The 21,718-nt window shown below is 56.0% G+C and overlaps 1 protein-coding gene across 2 annotated transcripts in view; it reads right to left on the minus strand.

Annotated features, from left to right (window-relative positions):
• Positions 1-21,289, minus strand: part of EMP2 (epithelial membrane protein 2) — a 32,693-nt gene extending 11,404 nt beyond the window's left edge. Inside the window, exon 1 of one of the 2 annotated variants that reach the window (XM_030301290.1) lies at positions 21,195-21,289. The gene's annotated coding sequence lies outside the window, so the exon portion shown is untranslated. Of the gene's footprint in view, positions 1-12,305; positions 12,353-21,194 lie in introns of those variants that run through there. The other variant, XM_030301291.1, reaches the window with a different exon arrangement.
• Positions 21,290-21,718: the final 429 nt, after the last annotated feature.

Here is a 21,718-nt window from a genome sequence, read left to right on the forward strand (position 1 = left end):
TTTCATAAGTAACACTACTTACAGTAGTAATATGGAATACCCTTTTAAAACAAATTTGAAGTTTTTAAAAAGAAGTTTGAGAGACAGGGAGAGAGAGAGAGAGAGAGAAGCAGAGAGGGAGCGAGGAGAGAACCTCAAGCAGGCTCCGCACCATCAGCATGGAGCCTGAGGCAGGGTTTTATCCCATGGGCTGTGAGATGGTGACCTGAGCCCATCCCCAGAGTCAGAAGCTTAACTGACTGAGCCACCCAGGCGCCCCAAAACAAATCTGAAGTTTCAAAAGTGATCATTTCAGAAAAATATTATGTAAATAAAAGGACGGGAGGTCTTCAGTGTTAGCAAAAAGCCTGAGGGTGGTTCTAGAACGCCTAATGTCTGGAAGGCACTGCTTTAACATTGGGAGTGAGTTCGGTTGGAATTCCAGACATTATGAAGGAGCTCCCGCAGAGAAGACGCTAAGTTTTTTACAAAATGTCTTGAGTCCAGTGTAAGACAAAGATCTAGGGGCAAAACAAGGGTGGCTACAGATTGGTTTGAACTGTTAGGTGTCCAGGAAAATTAGGGAATAGAGAAGTAAATGCAACCTACTTAGTGCTCCCCCACGATGACGCCTGGATCTCCCATAAAAGCAAAATGGGACAAAAAGAACTTGTGGACCTGACACACGGCAAGTGACCTCACCACAGGCTTTGGAAGAAACCATTCATAAGTAGGAGAGATCCCAGGAACCTTTAAAGAAGGGCCCTTCACTCCTGCACCTTTACGTCAAGGGTCCCTTTACCACTATCTCTGAGGCCAGGCTCCTACTTCCTCTCCTTCAGGGAACCCCTCTTCCCATTTTCCTCTGTGTCCTTCCAGAAATAGTTATGTGGGAACACTTATTCCACACTTTTCCGGTTTCCGTGTGGAGGGAGTTGCACGTGGGTGACACTTCCGGCCTCCTGCTCCGCCCCTCACCCGCTCCTCCGCTCCTGATTGGAGGGGGCATCCAGCGCCCACCTTCCGGATTGGTGGAGCTAGGGCGCGCTGCGCGGTGCTTTGCTCTTCCGCACACCCTCCTCCCTACCCAGGGGAGCGGGTAGTGTCTGCTCCCCTCGAGCCCCACTTTCCCTTCACCGAAGGGGGGAGCGGGTGTGGAGTCGGGAGCCATTCTCCAGCCTAGTTTCCCCACCACTAATCATTCTCTTTGGGCGCACAGGATTCCACCTCGTCGTTGGCATGGCCGCCTGGTGTTGGGCTGTGTGGCTGCAGCCAGTCTGCTCAACTGGTTCCTTGCTGATGGCCATTCAGGTCCTTTCCGGACGTCCTGCTATTTCACGCCGGACTGCCCAGAGATATCCTTACACTTATTTCCCTTTCTTTTTAATATTTTATTTTTAAGCGATCTCTATACCCGGTGTGGGGCTCACACAACCCTGAGATGCAGGGGTGCAGTCTCCACCAACTGAGCCAGCCGGGCGCCCCCTTAGGCTGCTCTCCGCGGAGTCCTAGAAGTGGGGGTGCTGCGTCAAAGGGTACGTGCAGGTAGTGGATTTTACTGTTAATTTTTTTTTGCTCAGTTGACCATACTGGACACTTAGTGCTGTGCCATACTCCATCTTCAAAGTTGACCTACTGGACCCACAGCTGTGCAGAGTCCCGTGTGGGCGCAGAAGCCTCGATGCCACGTCTTTGACTTATTACCACCCTTAGTTCCCCGGGGAGTGTAATTCTGGCCAGCACAGACCAGCCTCTGGCATCCCCTGGGCCCTCCCTTCCCAGCGGTGCTCTCCTCGTGACACACACCCATCTTTCACCCCAGCACGGGGTCTCCGTGCACCCTCTCTGGAGATACTGAAGGACAGACAAACCCCCCCGGGGCTGGGGGCTGCATGAAGGCCAGCCCACCAAACCCAAGGTGGCACTGAATTTATCCTTGCCATTCAAAGAGATTTATTTTCCCTCCAAAAAATGCCCTACTGAATGCCGATGCCTCTTGCTTTCCCTATTCTTGCGGCCTTCAGTGCTCTAGCGGGCTGGCCTGGTCTCATTTTTCTGGAGGAGAGTTCCCTGGAGGACACCCTCCTTTCCACCCTCAGCTGGCTCTCCCTCGCATTGTCTAGGTCTCAATTCCCACAGCCCATCCTCAGAGAAGCTCCCAGATCACCCGATGAGCACCTATGCCCCCTCTGGTACTGTCTATCCTGTCCTCCCATTCATTTTCTTCCGAGGACTTTCACGGCCTCAGCGTACCTCATTTTGTTCACTTGTTTATTATCTATCTATCTATCTATTATCTATCTGTTCATGGCTGTGCCCAGTGCACGGAAAGCTATCTGCTATCGTTTGTAGTTCTAAAAATGTGTAACTGTGAATGTTCTCAGAAAACTCAAAGCCCTGATTGCCCAGAGTCAGGAACTGAGACCAGGAACGGAGGCCATGGCTTGCTCCGATCCCACAGGGAAGCAGGAGCAAGGTCAGGTCTGGAGGGTGTCCTGGCCCCCACTCCAGGTGCCCTTGTGAGCTCAGTGGGAGACCCCTCGGAGGACGGGGGACAGGTTTCCATGTCCACAAACATTTTCCAGTAGCCTCTGCCACGTGCCAGCATGGCTTTCACCAGGCAGGAGGGCAGGCCACGGCGTACTTCCTTTTGGCGGATTCTCCAGCCACTGATCGGGACGCTCCGAAAGGTGGGAGGCTGTACGGGTGAGCTTTTCAAGTCCCAGTCTAGAAATCAAAGTCTTAGCACTTGCAGAACTTCTCAAAAAATATGTTTTGATCTATATAATACAGGTGATGACAAGGAGGAAAAAAAACACAAAAGATAATAGGATCAAAGGCGTGTGATGAAAAACCACAGCCTCTGCCCTGCCCTGCTCCCGGTCTCCGGAAGCAATCACTTTTAACCCCTTCAGCTGTGTTTTTCCCCAGGGTTCCATGTTTCCATATGCACTTCTATTTCCTGATTCACCTACTGTATTTGTTTTTTTGGGATTTTTTAAAGATTTTAGTTTTTAAGTAATCTCTGCACCCAACCTGGGGGCTTGAACTCACCGGCCCCGAGATAAGAGTCTCGGGCTCCACGGACGGAGTCAAGCCAGGAGCCTCCCCGCCTGATTGATCTACTGTAAACATCGGCTTCCTGCCCAGGGGAGAGTCTCTTTACCACCGTCGCCCCCCACCTGCCCACTCTCTCTGTCTCCATACAGTCTTGCCATACGCCAATCATCGACCTTGACCTTTTGACCACGTAGCTGTTGTCAACTACAGAGACAAACAGTGTGCTTTGATTGCATTTTTTTTCCCCTTGAAGAACCCTTCTTTTCCTTGGCGTTACTAGTTGCCTCTTCCACCCCTCGGGGGGCTCTGTCTGTTGTCTTTAGTTCTCGCCAATGTTTACCATTCCGAGTCTTCTGTTGCAGAACACTGTTACAGTTACGAGCCCGTGGTGAGACGTCCCTCGTGGGGTATTCGACCCAGCCAGGCCCTCTCTCCCAGCCCCGGCCTCCTCTGCCCTCTGCCAGCTGCTGTTGCCACATGACAAGAAAGACGGCCATTCTTCAGGGAGGACTAGCGAACTTGCCCCTGACCGCGACAGCGCACAGGAATGCACGCGTGCCCCCAAGACAGGGAGGAGGTCCAGCAGGTCCCCGGGGAGAGGGTGCGCCGAGGGGTCACCCACGTGATTCTTCATGATTAAAGGTCGAGCTGCAGTTTACACGGCGTGTCTCGTGTCGGACCTTCATGTCAGCCCTGTGAAGCCGGCAGGGCAAGGTATCATTATCCCCACTTTACAGATGAAAGACTGAGGCTCACAAAGGCTGCCTGTGATTTGCCAAAGTTGGGCAGAGCTGGGACTCCAACCCCCTATTTTCCACCTTGGGCTCCAGGACATTTTCTGCTGCCCTCCTCCCCGTTCACGTGGTTAGGGCCTAATGGAAATCACACGGCAGCCTAGTTAACATCAGGTGACAGGGCTCAGGAAGCGTCAAGCCATCCCTGCATCCTTGACCTTTGGTGGGACTTCCTTCAATATTTGCAGCAGGCGGGAGGGATCTGGGGAGGCAGCATGTCTCTGCACAGGCCCATTAGCTACGGCTGGGATAGGACGGGGCTTATGAGAGAGGGTCTGATTAAGAAATACGTTCTAGGGGCACCTGGGTGGCTCAGTCAGTTCAGCGTCTGACTCTTGATTTCAGCTCAGGTCACAAACCCAAGGTCATGGGATCGAGCCCCACCTTGGGCTCAGCACTGACAGTGTGGAGCCTGCTTGGGATTCTCTCTCCCTGTCTCTCTGCTCCTCCCCTGTGTGCTTGCCCTCTCTCTCTCAAAATAAATAAATAAAACTTAAAAAAAAAAAACAGAAATACACTTTAGGGGCGCCTGGATGGCTCAGTTGGTTAAGCATCCGACTTCGGCTCAGGTCATGATCTCGCCATTCCTCAGTTCCAGCCCTGTGTGGGGCTCTGTGGCGACAGCTTGGAGCCTGGAGCCTGCTTTGGATTCTAGGTGTCCGTCTCTCTCTGCCCCTTCCCCACTCATGCTCTGTCTCTCTCTCTCCCAAAAATAAACATAAAAAAAAAAAAAAGTGTTTCTGGCATTTTTGATCCTATTGGCTCACTCACTGGCCCCACTGAATCGAACGCTGTCTTTATTGATCTACTTGGAGGCTGGTCTGGATTTTGGATAAGGCTTCTTGTTGATCACTAAAAACACTCACCCAGACACTACACGGACTCAGTCCTGTTTTCAAAATGTATCCCAACGCACCCCCTTTCCACCCAGAAACTCAGGTGGGTCCCACAGACACTCTACAGCCTTGATTTTGGTGCACAGTAGGAACCACGCGAAAGTATCTCCAGACTGACGGCCTAAATGCTCTCCGTGCTATAAAATACCCACCAAAATAATCACATAAAATAACAGACAACCCAAGGTATTAGAACTGCAGAGTCAAAAGAATTATTTGCAAGAGAAAGAATCAGTAACCGGGGTAGGAAGAGCAGCAAATGGCTTTCGGGGGCGCCAGCATCCTCCGGGCGTCAGAACCAGAGCCAGTGTGGGGGAGGGGGCGGGCTATGGAGATTCCGGGCACACGAAGGAGGATTGGCGGCTCAGGGAGTTTTAAGTTCTGATGGCCGACGGGATGAGGGACGGCGCTCCCAGAAATGCCCAGCCAGACCTCAGACAACAAACAGGACACACCGAGGACTGGTAGCTCCTCACTGGAGCTTTTGCCTTGGTCGGATGTTTGCTTGAAGTGTGTGTGTGTGTGTGTGTGTGTGTTCACGCACTGCACGTCTAGCCCTGGGTGGGGACAAAGTCCTGCTGGTGACTCACCGGCCCTCCCTCTGCCAGAAGCACCATTTGGCTTGCCGCTGATGCTGGGACATCACCATAAGGCCTTACAGGTGAAAAGAAGGTTAAGGTCCCTCCTCTCCTCCCCTTCCTAGAGAGACACCCCCACCCCCCACCCCCGCGGCCCCTAAAAGGAAGCGGCTTTGGCATGTGCTCCCTTACGTGCTGAGGAGCAAGAGAGAGAGCCTGCCAGCTTCCCGCGGGGACAGGGCGCGCTGCTGAGACGACCACTCAGCCCACCCCCGGAGTCCTTCCTACAATTTAAACCAAGGCCCGTTCTCAGCCTGAGTTGGCGCCGTTCCAGGAACTGTGAGCAGGAGGTCAGCCCTGAGGTGTGGAGCTTTTCAAAACAGACCTGGGCTGCTTGGCGTCTCGGAGGTCCGGGGCGGGGGGGGGGGGGGGGGGGGGGGGGGGGGGGGGAAGGGGGGGGTTCCCTCGGCCCCGAAGCGCTCCAACCACAGACGGACTGGACGGGCACCAGGACGCTATGGGCACTGAAACCCCGGGGGACGCTGTGCCGTCAAGGGGCTCCGAGGCCCGCGCCGGAGCTGGCGGGCAGGCTGGCTGGAGACCAGGCCCCTCCCCAGCACCCGCGGCATCGGAGGGGACGGTGGGCTTTGGCTCCGTTTGCAGGAAGGCAGAGGTCAGCTCGGCCTCCCGCCCTGGTATCTGGACACCAGCCACACTGGAACACCAGGCGTCCGAGATGCCCTGACGCTGGCAGAAGCCCCTTTGCCCTGGGCGGCCCCGGCTTCGCTCTCACCGCTGGCTGGGGCTTCCGGGCACGGAGCCAGCACTGGGCTTGGGCAGACACAGGCCACACACGGGAACGGGGATTCGGCGGTGCTCCAGGGCGGAAGCCGCCGAGGACGATCCTGCCTGCGCAGGCCTGAGTCTATCAGTCCGGACGTCAACAATGGTGGCAGGCGACATTCGGTGGCTACCGTTGTGCTAGGCACCTGTTCTGGGCTCTCACTCATTCGTCACAAAACACCATGACGTAGGTGCTACAATTAGCCTCCTTTTAGAGGCGAAGGAAAGGCTCAGAGAAGTGAAGCGACGTCCCCAGGGTCACACAGCCAGTAAAGGCTGGGTCTGGGACTGAAACCCAGCAACCCAGCACTAGAGAAACTACAACGTTGCCCACCCTAAATCTGAATTTCCTTTTCCTTTTGTCAGGGAGGTGACAGCCCCGTCACACGGATGGGCAAGGGCTAGGATCCCCTTTGCTGGCTAGAAGTCAAAATGAGAGGATTTGTTCATACCATCAAATTAGCAGGTGGCAGAAGCAGGCTCAGAGTCTAGCCTACTGCTCACTGCTTTTATTTACTTGTTTTTTAAAATAATCGTTTTAATCTTTATTTATTTTCCAGAGAGAGAGCAAAAGAAGGGGAAGGGGCAGAGAGATAGGGAGACACAGAATCTGAAACAGGCTCCAGGCTCTGAGCTCTCAGGACAGAGCCCGACACGGGACTCGAACTCCAACACTTAACTGACTGAGCCACCCAGGCGTCCCCTGCTCCTGAGGTAAATGAGCATTTACTGAGCGCCCCCATAAACCGGGGCCCTGGTGATACACAAATGAGTAAGGCAGGAAGTGAGGAGACTGTTTGGTTTTTTTTTTTTTACTTTTTTTTTAATGTTTATTTTGAGAAAGAGAGACAGAGACAGAGCATGAGCAGGGGAGGGGCAGAGAGAGGGAGACACAGAATCCGAAGCAGGCTCCAGGCTCCGAGCTGTCAGCACAGAGCCCGATGCAGGGCTCGAACTTGCGAACCGCGAGATCATGACCTGAGTCCAAGTCGGACGCCTTAAGGGACTGAGCCACCCAGGCACCCCTTAAGGAGGAAAGTACCAAGATCTGCCTCTGGAAGTCAGAGGGTGGGTTAGAAGCAGGCCAAGGGCTGACACCTTTGGGGTAGATCCTGGTGGGGAACAAGGGTCTGGGACCGAGGCAGCAACAGGCCAGTGAGCACCAGATGAGGCTGGAGGCACCGGCGAGAACTTCTCAGAAGCAGAGTCACCAGGCCTGGCACCGGCTGAGGGGTTGGGGGCCCCCAGCTTGAAAATGCTGATGCGTGCGGGTCAGAGCGGGAGGAGCACGTTTGTAGGGCGAGGGCAACGGCCCAGCACGTTCAGCCAAGTCTGGGAATGATGTGAACACGTGGCCGGGGGGTGGGAATACGGGTGGGACCTTCACTCAGGAGAGAACAGGAGCACCTAGCAGAACCCGCCGGGTGTGGCGGGTGGGCACAAGTGGAGAAAGCACTGGGCCAGGAGAGGGGCGGAGGAGGAGGGGGTGGTGAGCACCAGGGTGGGGAGAAAACCAAGAGCGGATGGTGGGACCCAGAAACAGGCTGAGAGAGGAGAACCTTAGAAAAGAAGGCGTCCGGGTGCCTGGGTGGCTCAGTCAGTTAAGCGTCTGACTGCAGCTCAGGTCATGACCTCGCGGTTCATGGGTTCGATCCCCGCGTCGGGCTCTGTGCTGATGGCTCAGAGCCTGGAGCCTGCTTCGGATTCTCTGTCTCCCTCTCTCTCTGCCCCTTCCCTGCTCACGTTCTTGCTCTCTCTCAAAAATAAAATAGACGTTAAAAAAAAGACAGGCAAACTTGCTGAGGACAATCTTAGTGACGTACATTACAGCCCTTCTTTATCTTTCTCCCACGGCACCTGCCGCGGCCTGATGCCACAATGCACCTGTTTACCTGGGTGTTCTCGCTCTCCTCCGTGACGGCGTCAGGGACCCTCTGTGTGGTGCAGAGGGCCCTCCCAGCACTTAGAACAGTGCCTGCTTTGTCGATGGTGCTCAGTAAATAGGTACGGAGGGAATGACTGAACGAGACAGAGTTCAAGGAGCTGAACAGCTAAGAAAAAGAAACGGACCTAGACTTTTCTTTTCAGGTTTGCTAACAGAAGGAAGAAGAAATATTTATCAAGGGCCTAGAGCCCCTTCCCAAAGATAAAACTCCGGGCCTAGATGGCTTCCCTCGTGAATTCTGCCAAACACTCAAGAAAGGATAACACCAACCAAATGAAACCAAAGAAGAGGGAACCTGCCCCCCCCACCTCCGACACCCCCCCCCCACACACACACACACACTCATCCTTGGAGGCCTGAATTACCCCGATTCCAAACCAGGCAAGACATCACAAGAATATAAAAAGGCAGACCAACATCCCTCATGTTCAGAAGCACACACGATTTTTAACAAAATCTTTGCAACTCGTCTCCTCCCTTTAAGAGGTGGAATCTATTCCCCACCCACTGAACCCTGGCTGCCCCCTGTGATTTCTTCTATCAAGAAAAGGCAGCGGAAGGGACGCAGTGCCAGTGCGGAGCGGGGGCCTCCCGAGACCTCACGCACTTCCTCTCTCTCTCTCTGCTCAGCTACCACATGAACAAGCTGGAGGGCAGGAGACTGCACGGGGCAGAGATCAGCCTTTCCAGCAAAGACCACGCTCAACCAGCCAGCCCCCAGCTGACCCACCAGCTGACCACAGACCCAAGAGAGCGCCCAGCCCAGCCGAGCCCAGCCCACGCCACCCACCTGCAGAATCACGAACTAAACCCGGTACAACCTTGGATTGTGAGGCATGTGTTCGGCGAGTGTTCCGCAAGACAAGCAAACGTTTCTAATAAATTTCAACTTGATAAACGAGCCAACGTTCCCGAAATACGCCTTGGTACGCGAGCGCTTTGGACGACAAGCACGTTTCCGCAACGATCTGCGCTCGTGAAGCGAGGTTTCCCCGTGAACAGTTTCCGTTTTATGCCACTACGTTTCAGAGTGGTTTGTTACACAGCAGAAGCTAACTGCTACAGTGGAAACACTGCTTTATCAGATTCGGTCCTCAAGGGGCAGAGACAATGTCTCGCTCATCATATCCCCAGAGCTCAAGGTTGCGCGGCAATTATTTGCTGAACGTTGGCTGGCTCGGGCAGCTTTCGCAGAAGACCTAGTAACTGTCATCCTGCCCATGACTGCTGCCTGAGCCCCTCAATTAAAGATCTCACCGCCGGCTGCTGGCATCCAAGGAGCTCCTTGGCATTATGCCACCCAGCAGACCCACACCCCAGCCCAGAGAGGGCTGCTGGTGCCCCTGCAGGCATGAAGCATGTCAGCGTGGCAGGGAGGTGGAACCGGATTAGGCAGCCGGGGCCGAAGCCGGCATCAGATTCGGGGCGTCACCCCATCCTCACAGCCATTAGGCTGGGGACGTTTTTGCCTTCACAGAACACTCTGTACTAGTGACTTTCAAGAAATCCCCGGGAGATCGGAGGCATTCACGTTAACAGCCCGTCACCTTTCCTAAGTGACAAGAGCTGGCATTTCTGTATACGCATTGTGCCGCCAAGTCAGGGACCAGGAATCACTTCCTACAACGTAGCCTGGCCGAGGAGCCCCCAGACCAGGAAAGCCGGGCCCGCACCTCCAAGGGAGTTAACACGGGGAGGTGGACGGAGGGGAGAAGACGAACAGGAGGTAACGGGGGGAAAATATGCAAGAAAACAGCGCCAGACTGACTGGACTGGAGCCTAGCAGTGTAACCCCTCTGTGCCTCAGTTTCCCCACTGGTAAAACGGGGATGACGATGGCACACCTACCTTCTAGGACTTCTAGGAGATACTACAGCACGAGTGCTTAGAGCAGCGGCTGGGACGCAAGCCAGCAACCACGACCATTATCATGGTCAAGGAGCTTCTCAGAACCACCGCCCCCAGGCCAGCCCTTCCCACAGAGCCCGGGTGCTCTCGTCCTGTCCACTGCCACCACTCTCCGGTGGGACCCTCCACATGGAAATCAACCACTCGCACGGTCTCCTGGGGGGGAAAGAAGTCAAAAATGGCAATGGGCAGCTCAGGGAACGTGGAGCATGAGGGGCTGTTTCGGGCACCGGCCCCACTATGCTTACGTCACTTTCCCCTGGGTACCACCTTCGGAATTTCAGGTGGGTCCCGTCATTCCCTTGGTACTAGTGAGTTCCTCACTTTCTAAGCTTACATCTTTACAAAAAAAATTGTTTTAATGTGTATTTATTTCTGAGACAACGCGAGAGACAGAGTGCAGGTAGCGGAGGGCAGAGGGAGACACAGAATCTGAAGCGGGCTCCAGGCTCCGAGCTGTCAGCCCAGAGCCCGATGCGGGGCTCGAACCCACGAACTGTGAGATCGTGACCTGAGCCGAAGTCGGCCGCTCCGCCGACTGAGCCACTCAGGCGCCTCTAAACTTACATCTTTATAAAAGGAAGCCTTGTACCAGGACTCAAATGGAAAGTCGGCGTTGCCTGCCATTAACCAAGGGTGTTGGGAAAAAGAAATACAATGGAAACAAAACAACGTTACTAGATGCCAGCTAGAAACCGGGGCCGCTGAAAGCCAGGTCCCAAGCCAACTTGCTGTCTCCTTGCTGAAACAGGATGTCACAAGTGTTTGGGAAGTTTGAAGGCATATTGGCACAAAACTGAGACTTTCTCCTTGGAAGGCTGGAAGGGAATGATTTAAAAGGGATTCTGTTTTATATAATGCTATGTGCCTTGCCTCCCCTAAAGCAGCTGTGATCCTTAGCTGTGTCAACTTGGTTGAGCCACCGTATTTCTGTGAGGGTGTTTTGGGGTGTGATTAACATTTACATTGGTGGGCTTCGAGAAGAGCAGATTATCCTCTCTAATGCGGGTGGGCCTCATCCAATCAGGCGAAGGCATGACTGGAACAAGGCTGACCTTCTCCAAGCAAGAAGAAATTCAGCCAGTAGACGGCCTTCGGACTTGAACTACAGCATCTCCTCTCCCTGGGTCTCCAGCCTGCCAGCCCACCCTGCAGACTTTGGACCCACCAGCCTCCATAACTATGTAAGCCAATTCCTTAAAATAAATCTCTCTCTATATATACACATCCTGTTGGTTCTGCTTCTTGGAGAACTCTAACCCAGCATCTCTCCATTGGGGTTCCCAGCCCATACAGATTCGCTAACTTGAGAGTTGGCAAGTCACGCCCCTTAACTGGGCGGGGGGGGGGGGGATGGGGACAAACGACAGGAAGAGATTCCCTCTGTGAAACACTCAAGACCAGTGATTATCGGGCCCTACATTCCAGAACAAGGTTTTCCCAACTTCCATTGCCATCACCTTCTCGAGTGCCACTCTGGGAATCGACTTCATCCTGGTCTTTAAATAAACCCACTCGCTAATAGAAATACACGTATTTTTAAAAGAAATCTTCTGGCTCCCTGGCAGTGGAAAATCAGCATCACTTGCTACAAATAGAGATTGATTGTGAAAACAAACGCCCCCCCACCCCCGCCAAAGTCCCCGAGTTCTGGCTGTTGTCTGTCCGAGGGCTACACCGAAGACACGCACCGTCTGAAGAAGGAAAGGGAAGTTGGAAAGGCATGAAACGTGTCAGCGCCAACTAAGATTTTTCCCTCGATGGAATCAGGATTGTTGAAAGAGGATCAAAAAGGGAACCACCTCTCACAGAGTGATTTCGCGCCATTTAACGTGTCCAGCGCCTTCGAAAGTCACTGCAGCGTCGTGCAGAAAACAGCACCTTGCACTGATTCCAACTCTACCCTCGGCAGGTGCCCACACAGCATGCACACCCCTCTTCCTTCCAGACCCCCCCACCGCCCACTCACTTGGGTCAGCGGGTCCCAGAACCTTTGGTGGGTCCTCCCTCAGACCCAGAGGCCCCAGCCCCCAGGAACCTGCTCGAGACCCGTAGGGACCTCATGAGCAGAGGCCTCCAAGGAGCCAGAAACAAGGACAGGACTGGGGGTTGGATTAAAACCTGGGGAAGCAGAGAACCTGGAGCCTTCGAACCCTGCTGGTGGGAACATAAGAAGGTACAGCCACTTTGGAAAACAGGCTGGCGGCTCTTCGAGTAATTAAACACGGTTACCATCCGAGCCAGCAACTCCACGCCGGGGGATACACCCAACAGACACGGGAACACGGGTCCAAGTAGGTACCTGAATGTCCACCGCAGTGTTACTCACCACGGCCAAGAGGTGGAGGCAGCCCCTGTGTCCAGCAACTCGTGAACAGATGAACACAAGCGGTGACACCCATATGACGGAATATTATTCGGCCCTGAAAAGGGAGAAAGCACTAACACGTGCCGCAACAGGGAAGAACCACGAAGACGTGCTGTGAGGGAAAAGAAGCCAGACGCAAAAGGCCACGCGACGCACGATCCCATTTGCACGGACTGTCCAGAACAGGCCAGTGTGCAGACATGGCTGAGCTCGCTGGGGGCCAGTAACCCACCACCCCTGACGGCACGGGGCCACTCCAGAGCCCTGTGCAGGCCCTGAGGCGGAAGGGAGGGTGAGTGGAGACTGGAAGCATCTCCAAGAAGAGGGCCTCCAGACGATCAGCGTCCTCCTTCCGCTTGGGAAGGCCCACCCAGCCTCTGGGTGCAGGGAGAGGAATATTCCGAGGCTCATCAGCTCTAGCCTGGAAAACCGTTGGGAGAGCCCCAGGGCCCCACCTGGGAGACGGCGGTGGGACCTCAGCCAGGCTCGTGGACACAGCTGGGCAGGTGCCCCGGGGTGTGGTCCATAGACCCAGGGGACAGGACCACGACTTCCCGGCTGTCTCCAGAGGGGTGAGGGGGTCCTCAAAATTGCCCAGAAAAGGGGGAGCTTGTGTTAGCAGCCAACACTCGCGGCATCTGGGGGCGGGCGGGGGATGGGGTGGGCATATCACGGAGTGAAGGGAAACAGTGACAGAGACAACACTATTATCATTTCTGCCCTGTCTCTGTATCCCCCCCGGGGCCACACGTGATCCATAACCATCTTTAAAACACATGAGCTTGAGTCGATTCGTTTTTAAGCGTGTATCACTCCATCAAAGGAAAAGCCGTGTCCCAGGCCAAGCGATGGACATTTTAGTAACGCAAATTTTAAATAAATATGAGCACATCACAGTTTCTAACGTTTGCCCGTATGCTATAGAAACTGCCTCCTAACGCCCGTGGGTGTGCAGACCGCACTCTGGGCGTGGCGGCAATGAAGCCTCTTTCGGGCTCTGCCCTAGAAGAATGTGACCCCGTGTCACTCTGACACAAATGGACGCTGACCGTGCCATCCGGGGCCTGATGCGGCTCTAGGCAGAGCCCGCCACGGGAGGGACAGGGAACGGCTAGCTGTCCCGGCCCCAGTTATCTCTCCCACCCCACCCCCAAGTCTCTCCCCTCCCTTCTCACCCCCTGCAGCCTCCGGCTGGCTCCTCACCCACCCCTGGGATCCTCCTCTGGGGCGGGCTGGGAAGCATGGAGCCCCAAGACTCCAGGGTGACTCCCTCTCTCAGCACTTCACAGGACAGAGGGTCCCCGAGCACCTGCTACCGCACGCTGAGCTGGGTGCTGGATGCCGGAGGCACCCCCGTGACCTCACCAGATGGGTCCCCGCATCCACCAGCCCTGGCCTTCGGCAAAGACCAGCAAAAAGAATGGATAGCTTTAGACTCCAGGTTCCCGGCCAAAGCGGGATTCCCAGAATGCCATTCCACACACACCTGAAACAGAATCAAGACGGCCTGGGGGAGGGGCGGGTCCGTCCTCCGTGAGACAGGCTGGGGGGGGGCAGCAAGCTCACGGCCGGGTGGGGGGGGGGCCCAGGCCTGCCCAGATGGCCGGCTTCGGAGGAAGGATGCCAGCCTCCGGGACACCCACCAAAACATGTGCTAACAAAGGAACCTTCCCGGCTCGACGGGCCGGGATTATTCCAAGAGGAGGACGCCGATGTCTGTTTTCACAAAGACGGACATGGCGGGATACATCAAATGCAGCAGGGTCTGTGGGGTCCACAAGACCCGGATTCAAATCCAAAACACAGCCACTGGGTGGTTTTAAGCAAAAATGTTAAGACTCCACTTTTCCATCTACTAACGGGGATTATAACAGTCCCTACCCTCACGGGGCGGTTGTTTGGTGTTTTTAATATTTATTACTGTTTACTTTACTGTTTATTTATTTATTTACTGTTTACTCATTTTTGAGAGAGAGAGAGAGAGAGAGAGAGAGAGAGAGAGCGAGCGCGCGTGTGTATAAGCGGGGGAGGGGCAGAAGAGAGAGGGGGATAGAGGATCCGAAGCGGGTTCTGTGCTGACAGCAGGGAGCCCAATGCGGGACTCAAAGTCACGGACCGAGAGATCATGACCCGAGCCGAAGTCAGATGCTCAAATGACCGAGCCACCCAGGTGCCCCTAAGATTCTGTTTTTAATTTTTTTTTTTTTTTCAACGTTTATTTATTTTTGGGACAGAGAGAGACAGAGCCTGAATGGGGGAGGGGCAGAGAGAGAGGGAGACACAGAATCGGAAACAGGCTCCAGGCTCTGAGCTGTCAGCACAGAGCCTGATGCGGGGCTCGAACTCACGGACCGCGAGATCGTGACCTGGCTGAAGTCGGACGCTTAACCGACTGCGCCACCCAGGCGCCCCCCTAAGATTCTGTTTTTAAGCAATCTCTACACCCAACGTGGGACGCGAACCCACAGCCCTGAGATCAAGAGTTGCAGGCTCCACCGAGGGAGCCAGCCAGGCATCCTGGGTTGGTGTTCATTTTAATTTTTTTTTTTTTAATGTTTATTTATTTTTGGGACAGAGAGAGACAGAGCATGAACGGGGGAAGGGCAGAGAGAGAGAGGGAGACACAGAATCGGAAGCAGGCTCCAGGCTCTGAGCCATCAGCCCAGAGCCCGACGTGGGGCTCGAACTCACGAACCGTGAGATAGTGACCTGAGCCGAAGTCGGACGCTCAACCAACTGAGCCACCCAGGCGCCCCTGAGCCACCCAGGCGCCCCGGTGTTCATTTTAAATCAGATAAAGGATACAAAGCCCGTGGCCCAGGAAACTGCTCTGCACCTTACAAATGCTAGAACAACAGCAATGGTAATTATTATTATTGCCACGGACAACGGCGCCAGAATGCAAGCCATTTTCTACTCCCCTCAGATAACCAACCTAAAACACGGCTCCAGCCGCGGCTTCTTACGTGTCTCTGAATTCTCTTCAAAGCTCCCATTCCCCAAGGCCTCCTGGATACCCTTCGGGGGTTCTCATAATGGCCCTACTGGGGCCACTATATTCACTGTCGCCCCATTCTGTTAACAGCACCCAGACAGGAAACCCCTTACACCCACGAGGCGTCCATGTGGGATGTTCCGAAGGGAACGCTCCCCAGGGGCTGGATGGCCCCCCATTACCCTGGCCCCGGGGTTACCGGAACTTACGGAACTTCAGGTACAGAGGAAGCGCGTGAATACATGCTCTCTGGTACAGACGAGGCTGGGGTTCCTGTGTCCATTCCTTCCATTCCTGTTCCTTTCCCTCCCCTCTCTCCAGAGGCAGCCACCAGACCTATTTTGATGTGTCCTTCCAGACACTCTTCCTTATGTCCACACGATACATACGAGGCCACAGGAAACGCCGCTAGTCCTTGTTGGTTTTCATACAAAAAGAGTATTTCCCCACCGATCGCTTTGCTATAACAATGCCTTACGGATCTTTCTCCACAGGGACACACAGATGAATCTCGTTCCTTTTAACCTCTGTAAACTGTCCTGTTAACGACCGATGGATATTTAGGTTGCTTCTAGGTTACTTCCTCTTTTCCCCCCTCTCTCTCCTCTCTCTCTCTCTCTCTCTGCCTTTTCCACTGAAACAAGGCTGTGTGAACATCATCATGCCCGCCTCCCTAGCCAGGTTCTTGGGGATCTGGAGGAAAGCCCCTCCACCCGGCCCCTCTCTCCCCGTCCCGCTCCGTGCCCCCTGCTGCCCTCCCTGAACGGCAGGCGACCTGCACACTGCTCCTCGAGTGGGATCCCGCCAGCATTGTCCGCCGTCCTTCTCTGCTCCCGCCCGCACACCCAGGACCATCGCTGCTTGGGGAAATCCTAGGGACTCTGCTGAGCCCATCTCCGGTCCCACGAGGCTTAAGGAAACCCTTTGCCCACCACAACCACTGGCTTCCGCGAAACCACATCTCTCTCTCCGTCCCGGTCCCGGCACAAGCATCCTTGGACCAGGCTGCAGCCTCCTTGGAAGACAGCGAAATCCCTCTCTGCCTGTAGCAGCTCTCTGCACAGAGTTGCTAAATCGTACCCAGCAAGATGAAAGGGGGCCAGCCAGCCGCTCCCTCGCCCTTCCCTCGGTTCAAGCAAGCCACTCCTATCTACACCGACACACAACTCCTCCCATCCTCAGAGCAACGTCCGAGGTCATCCGGGCAGCACAAGGACCCTCATTAAAGGGAGAGACTCCCTGGGAAGCTGAGTGGCTGCGAGGTCTGAGGCCAAACACACGGATCCTTCTGCGGAAGCGAAGCTGGGGCGGAGAGCTCACAGATACTCCAGGATCGGTGGCGTCGTCCGAAGTGTGAACTGCGTACCCATCCCGGTCGCGGTGATGCCAATTCCCAAACGGCAGTCACTCCAGGGCTAAGCTTTCTGCTCTGGATCAGCCGGCCCTTCGATTATTTTTTAAAAAACGTGTTAAAGTTGAAAGCATCAACCGTAGTTTCACTCTACCAAACGGTATATCTGTGAACCGGTCTGGGTGCCGTTGATGTGAAACCCCAACTGACAAAAAGACATGATTACTCTTTCTTGGTTCACGTTCAGCTTGCAGAACTTCAAAAAGTATCTCGCGTGCCACGACACACTGTGAGAAGCATTCATGAGAACTAGACGAACGAGACGACTTTGAGTCGTATTTATTGACGGCGTGTGCCAGCTAAATCTGTGATCAGAAGTGTCAGAACCAGAAACGTTCCAAGTGACTTCTCTACGGGGAAGCGATCTGCAGTGAGGGAGTGAGGGACTTAACTTCTCCGTCCCCACATCCCACACGGTGATAGGGAGTTTACACCCTTTACACCCGTATTCCTCAAGATAATCTCCATGCCAAATGTCGCCCCCGGCGACCCCTCCTCCAGCTCACCACCTAGGAATGCTAGGAAGCTTCTAGAAGCTGAGGTCATCCAACCTGTCCACAGAGGGCAGGAATTGGGGCAATCTCTACGCCCTCACTTCCCTTTTAGATCAAAAGCAGCTCCACTTCCCAAGGACAGTGGGGGCCGTAGGAATTCAGTTATTCACGTTAACAACTTACTCATTAGGCACAACAGATACCTCTTGAACAAAACCAACAGTGTCTTAACACGGGAAGGAGGGAGGGACTCATATAGCTGGTTCTCCTCCAGCCCCCCCCTCCTCCCTACATCCTGCCCCAGGATGGGCGAACATCCCCCAGAGCCCAACGGCTGGGCCCGAGAGTGACCCACGGCCCAGCGGGAAGTGACGTACTGCCTGGGCATAGTGTCTTGTCTACCTTTCTCCCATCAGTACATGAGCACGGAAAACTCAGCATCCCAGGTGGATGGCACATGCCGTAAGGGACCCTGATCCTGGGGACCTGGCCTGGAACCCCCATGACGGCTCCGATGCCACTGAGCTCCTGGGCAGTGCACCCTTAGACCCAGATCTGCTCCTGATTCTGCTGACAACCTGCCGGGTGACCTGGGGCAAGTCAGGGTGTCCCTAGTTGTCAAACTGGGATTTTCTAAGGTTCTCACGCCCTTGAAATTTCCCTATCTTAGCCCCTGGCTGCCCTGAATGCAGACAGCTCTCGCCCCTCCCAGGCCCTTGCCCAAGGCTCAGCTGCCTGGAAGAACCCAAGTGACTGGAACAGAGCTACGCTAGCTCTGCGTCACAGGCACCACCACCAGCCCCCACCCTGGGTATCCGGTTACTAGCCCAGCACTCTCGCTGGGTAGCAGTTCTGCCTCTGATATTTTTAGCCCCCCCCCCCCCCCTCCTTGGCCTGTCCCTAACGAGAGCCAGATGCATCTGGGGAGGATTCCACTCTGCACTCTGGGTAACTCCTGCAGGGCCTTGGGTAACTCCATCATGCCTGGGGCGAGAAAGGGGAGCCTCTGCTTCCCCCCACCCCCACCCCAACCCCTATTCTTCCCCAGACAAGCTGAAGCCAAGTCCAAGAGTCAGGCCTCCGGTCCATCTAAGGTGCCAGGTGCCTCCTTTCCCCACTCCAGCTGCCACTACCAAGTGCCTGCTCTCCTAAGCCGACGTCCAGGGCTGATTCTGTCTCCTAGAAGCCCGGCACCAACCTTCACCTGCCTCTTCTCCAAGGACTCTGCTTCAGTGCCTGGGACCCCACCCTACCTTTGGGGCATGGCAGCCGCCACCCCTGCTCTGTGTCAGAGCCCCACTTGTCCACAGAGCTGGGCAGTGGCCACATGTTACAAAACACAGACACACACACACACACACACACACACACACACACACACACACATCTGCCCCCCCAGGGAGGGTGGTTGGATTCTTCCTCCCAAACGACTCATCAACCAGCCAGCAATCCAATGGCCGTCCCATCTGGCCTTGCAAAAGCACTTCTATATTTTTGTCTCGACAGACTTCCCCTCCTGGTCACGTCTGACCGAGTCTACTGCGACAGAGAGCTGGCCTCTGCTGTGCCCCCATCAAACAGGAAGGCCGCAGAGGGGCAGGACAGTCCCCAGGGGATGAAAACTTGGCCAGTTGAGTCAACCTATGAATCACTTGTGGCTGTAAAATGGAGAGTCTGAACGCACACGCACGTGGTTTCGGCTCCTGCCTGGAATGTACGTGCGAGGCTGAGAAAGGAAATCTAGGTGAAACGTTTGCTTCCATCGCAGGAAGACAGCGCCTTGTGAAGCCAGGGAGGGGTGACTGAATGGACGTGCCCTGTATTTACAGTTAGATGCCACGGAGCCCCGTTTGCCAGACAGGGTGTCACTTTGCTGGGTGGGCGGTGTAGCCGCAGCCCCCGAGCCTCCCCACCAGGCTGGCCACCTCCGTGGCTTCCACCCCAGACACCAGTCCCCAGATTTCAGGTGAGTCTCAGTTTCCCCACTTGAGGGACACAGCAGGCTCCAGGCTACGTGGCCCGCTCTCCAACTCCCACTCCTCAATTCCTGGCGGGGGCGGGTCCCAAATCCCTCAGTGGGAAAACAGGTTAGGCATCTTCCTGCCACCCCCATGCCCCTCCCTCGGCTCTGGGCCTGGCATCTGCCAAGGCCCCCCTGGGCATCTGGGCCCTGTTTTTCCCAGAAGGGTCTCCCCACCCCCCCACCTCCCCGCCCCATTCCAGGAAACCCACCGGGGCATTTCCAGGTGGATAAGGGGAGGGCTTGGGGAGAGGGAGGTTCAAAGTCTGACTCTGGGCACTCACTAGCTCAGTGCTCTTGAGAAATTGACTTAACGTCTCCCACCTGGCTCTCCCCACCTGCCACCTGGGAGCAGGGATGGACGCAGCTGTGTGAAGCTTCCAGAAGGGGAGAGCGTGGGCGCACTGAATGCTGCACAGGTGTTCCGCAAACACTCCATTAGCTTCAGTTCCCATCCCGGTCCCTCCCGCAGTCCTAGGGGGACCCGGGCTCCTGTCTCTTCCTCAGCCTCACTTCTACTTCCTTGTACCGAGGCCAAATTCTGAGAGAGGTGGCTTGCAATGGTCAGCAGCCTCTGAGACTCCACTAATTCAGACGGAAGTACAGAGGTGGCTGGAGACTTTTTTTTTTTTTTTTAATGGTGATAAAAATACATACAATCGACCATTTAAGCACTTGTAACTGTAGAATTCAGTGACATTAAATACACCCCAAATGTCATGCAATCATCACCACTGTCTATACCCCAAATGTTTTCACCCTCCCCAACATAAAACTTACCCATTAAGCGATAACCCCCCACCTCACCCCAGTCCCTGGCAACCTGTACTTTCTGTTTCTGCCCTATGAATCTGCCCCTTCTAGGTGCCTTTCGGCAGTGGGATCATACAAGATTGGGGCTGTCAGGCTTGCCTCTCCATTACAGACACCGCTAAACTACAAGATCACCCCTGAGCCAATCCCACTCCACACCCACCCACCCACACACACACACACACACACACACGTCGTCTTTGGAGTCTGGAAGGAGGCAGGGTGACTTTCCCCAAACCTGATACCGGGCTGTCCGCCTTGTTCCAAAAATAAGGGGTGGCTTCTGCGGCCTGGAAGGAGGGCTTTGTTCTGCGGGGTATCCCTCATGTCCAGATACCCTCAACCGGCTTCCATTTATGATGTCCCCATGTGAGCCCCAAATCAGGGCCTCCTTGCGGTGTGTTTAGGACCCTGGATTTGGAGAGTGTATAGTCCCTCTATACTCGAGCTCCAGCCTCCCCTTTCTCTGGAACCCATGGGTGGGGCCCCCAAAGACCCCCACCCCAACCAGAATGAGAAGGGAGAAGCGGCTTCCCAGCGGTGCCTCCAGGCTCCTCCAAGGAAGTTGCTCCTCGTCGCTGGGGGGCGCAACGGAGCCGCCGCCGAGGGGGTACCCACTGACCCGGCCTGGGCGCAGCCCGGCCCGCCGCTCGGTAAGATGGGGGACGGCGCGCCGAGGCGCCCGGGACCTTCCCGCGACAAACTGCTGCGCCGGACTCCGAGAGCCCCGGGAGTGCAGTCGGCGGGGGCGAGGGGAGCCGCCCTGACTCCTCCCCGAACTTTTCCCGCCCGCCTCGGCGCAAAAGGCGCAGGAAGCGGTCCGGGGGTGGGGAGGTGGAATTCGGGGTGCGGGGCGAACTCGGCGCACGGGGAAGGTCCGCGCCCTGGTCCCCTGGCGGAGGACCGGGGCGGGGGGGGGGTTCGGTACGGATGGGCCTCGGCCCCTCCCTGCCCCCCCACCAACGGCGGGACTCCCTCGGTCCCGTGCGCGCAGGGGCGCGCGGCCGGCTCCCAGGGCGCACGCTGCCCGGAGGCCCCCAGACGTGGCCCTGCGCCCCGCGCGCGCTTCCCGGGCGCGAGCCCCACTCACCGGGCGCAGGCGGCTGGACCGACGGACGGGCTGGGGCGCGAGGCGAGGCCGCCGGGCTGTTTTGAAGCTCTGGGCTGGGACTGCGCGCCCTCCCTCCTCCCTCGCGGTGGCGCGGAGCCTCCTCCCCGCGTCCCCTCCTTCCCGGATCCCGCCTCCCGGGGCGTGATGTCAGGGGCCCGGAGAGCGGAGTGGGAGGGCCGGCGGCAGGCGGGTGGGGGGACGCCGGAGGGAAAGGCTGCGGCCGGGGGAGCGCCCCCGGCCCCCGGCCGCCCCCGGCCCCCGGCCGCCCCCGGGCGCAACTCGGGCCAAGTTTGGGGCGGAGTCTGCCGCGCAGTTCGGGGAAAGAGGGAGAATCGCGCCGCTACGGGCAGCCAGGAGTCCCTCCGCCGCGCTCGCCCGGACGGGTTTCCACTCCCTCGCCTCTCCGGTCCCTCTGCCCCCCTTTTCTCCTCCAACCTTCCCGTAAGGGTTCAGAAAGAGAGATCTGGAATCCGACTTCCTGCTGGAGAACCCCTTCTCAGGCC

This window comes from Lynx canadensis, chromosome E3, assembly GCF_007474595.2.
Source record: "Lynx canadensis isolate LIC74 chromosome E3, mLynCan4.pri.v2, whole genome shotgun sequence".
Lineage (NCBI taxonomy): Eukaryota > Metazoa > Chordata > Mammalia > Carnivora > Felidae > Lynx > Lynx canadensis.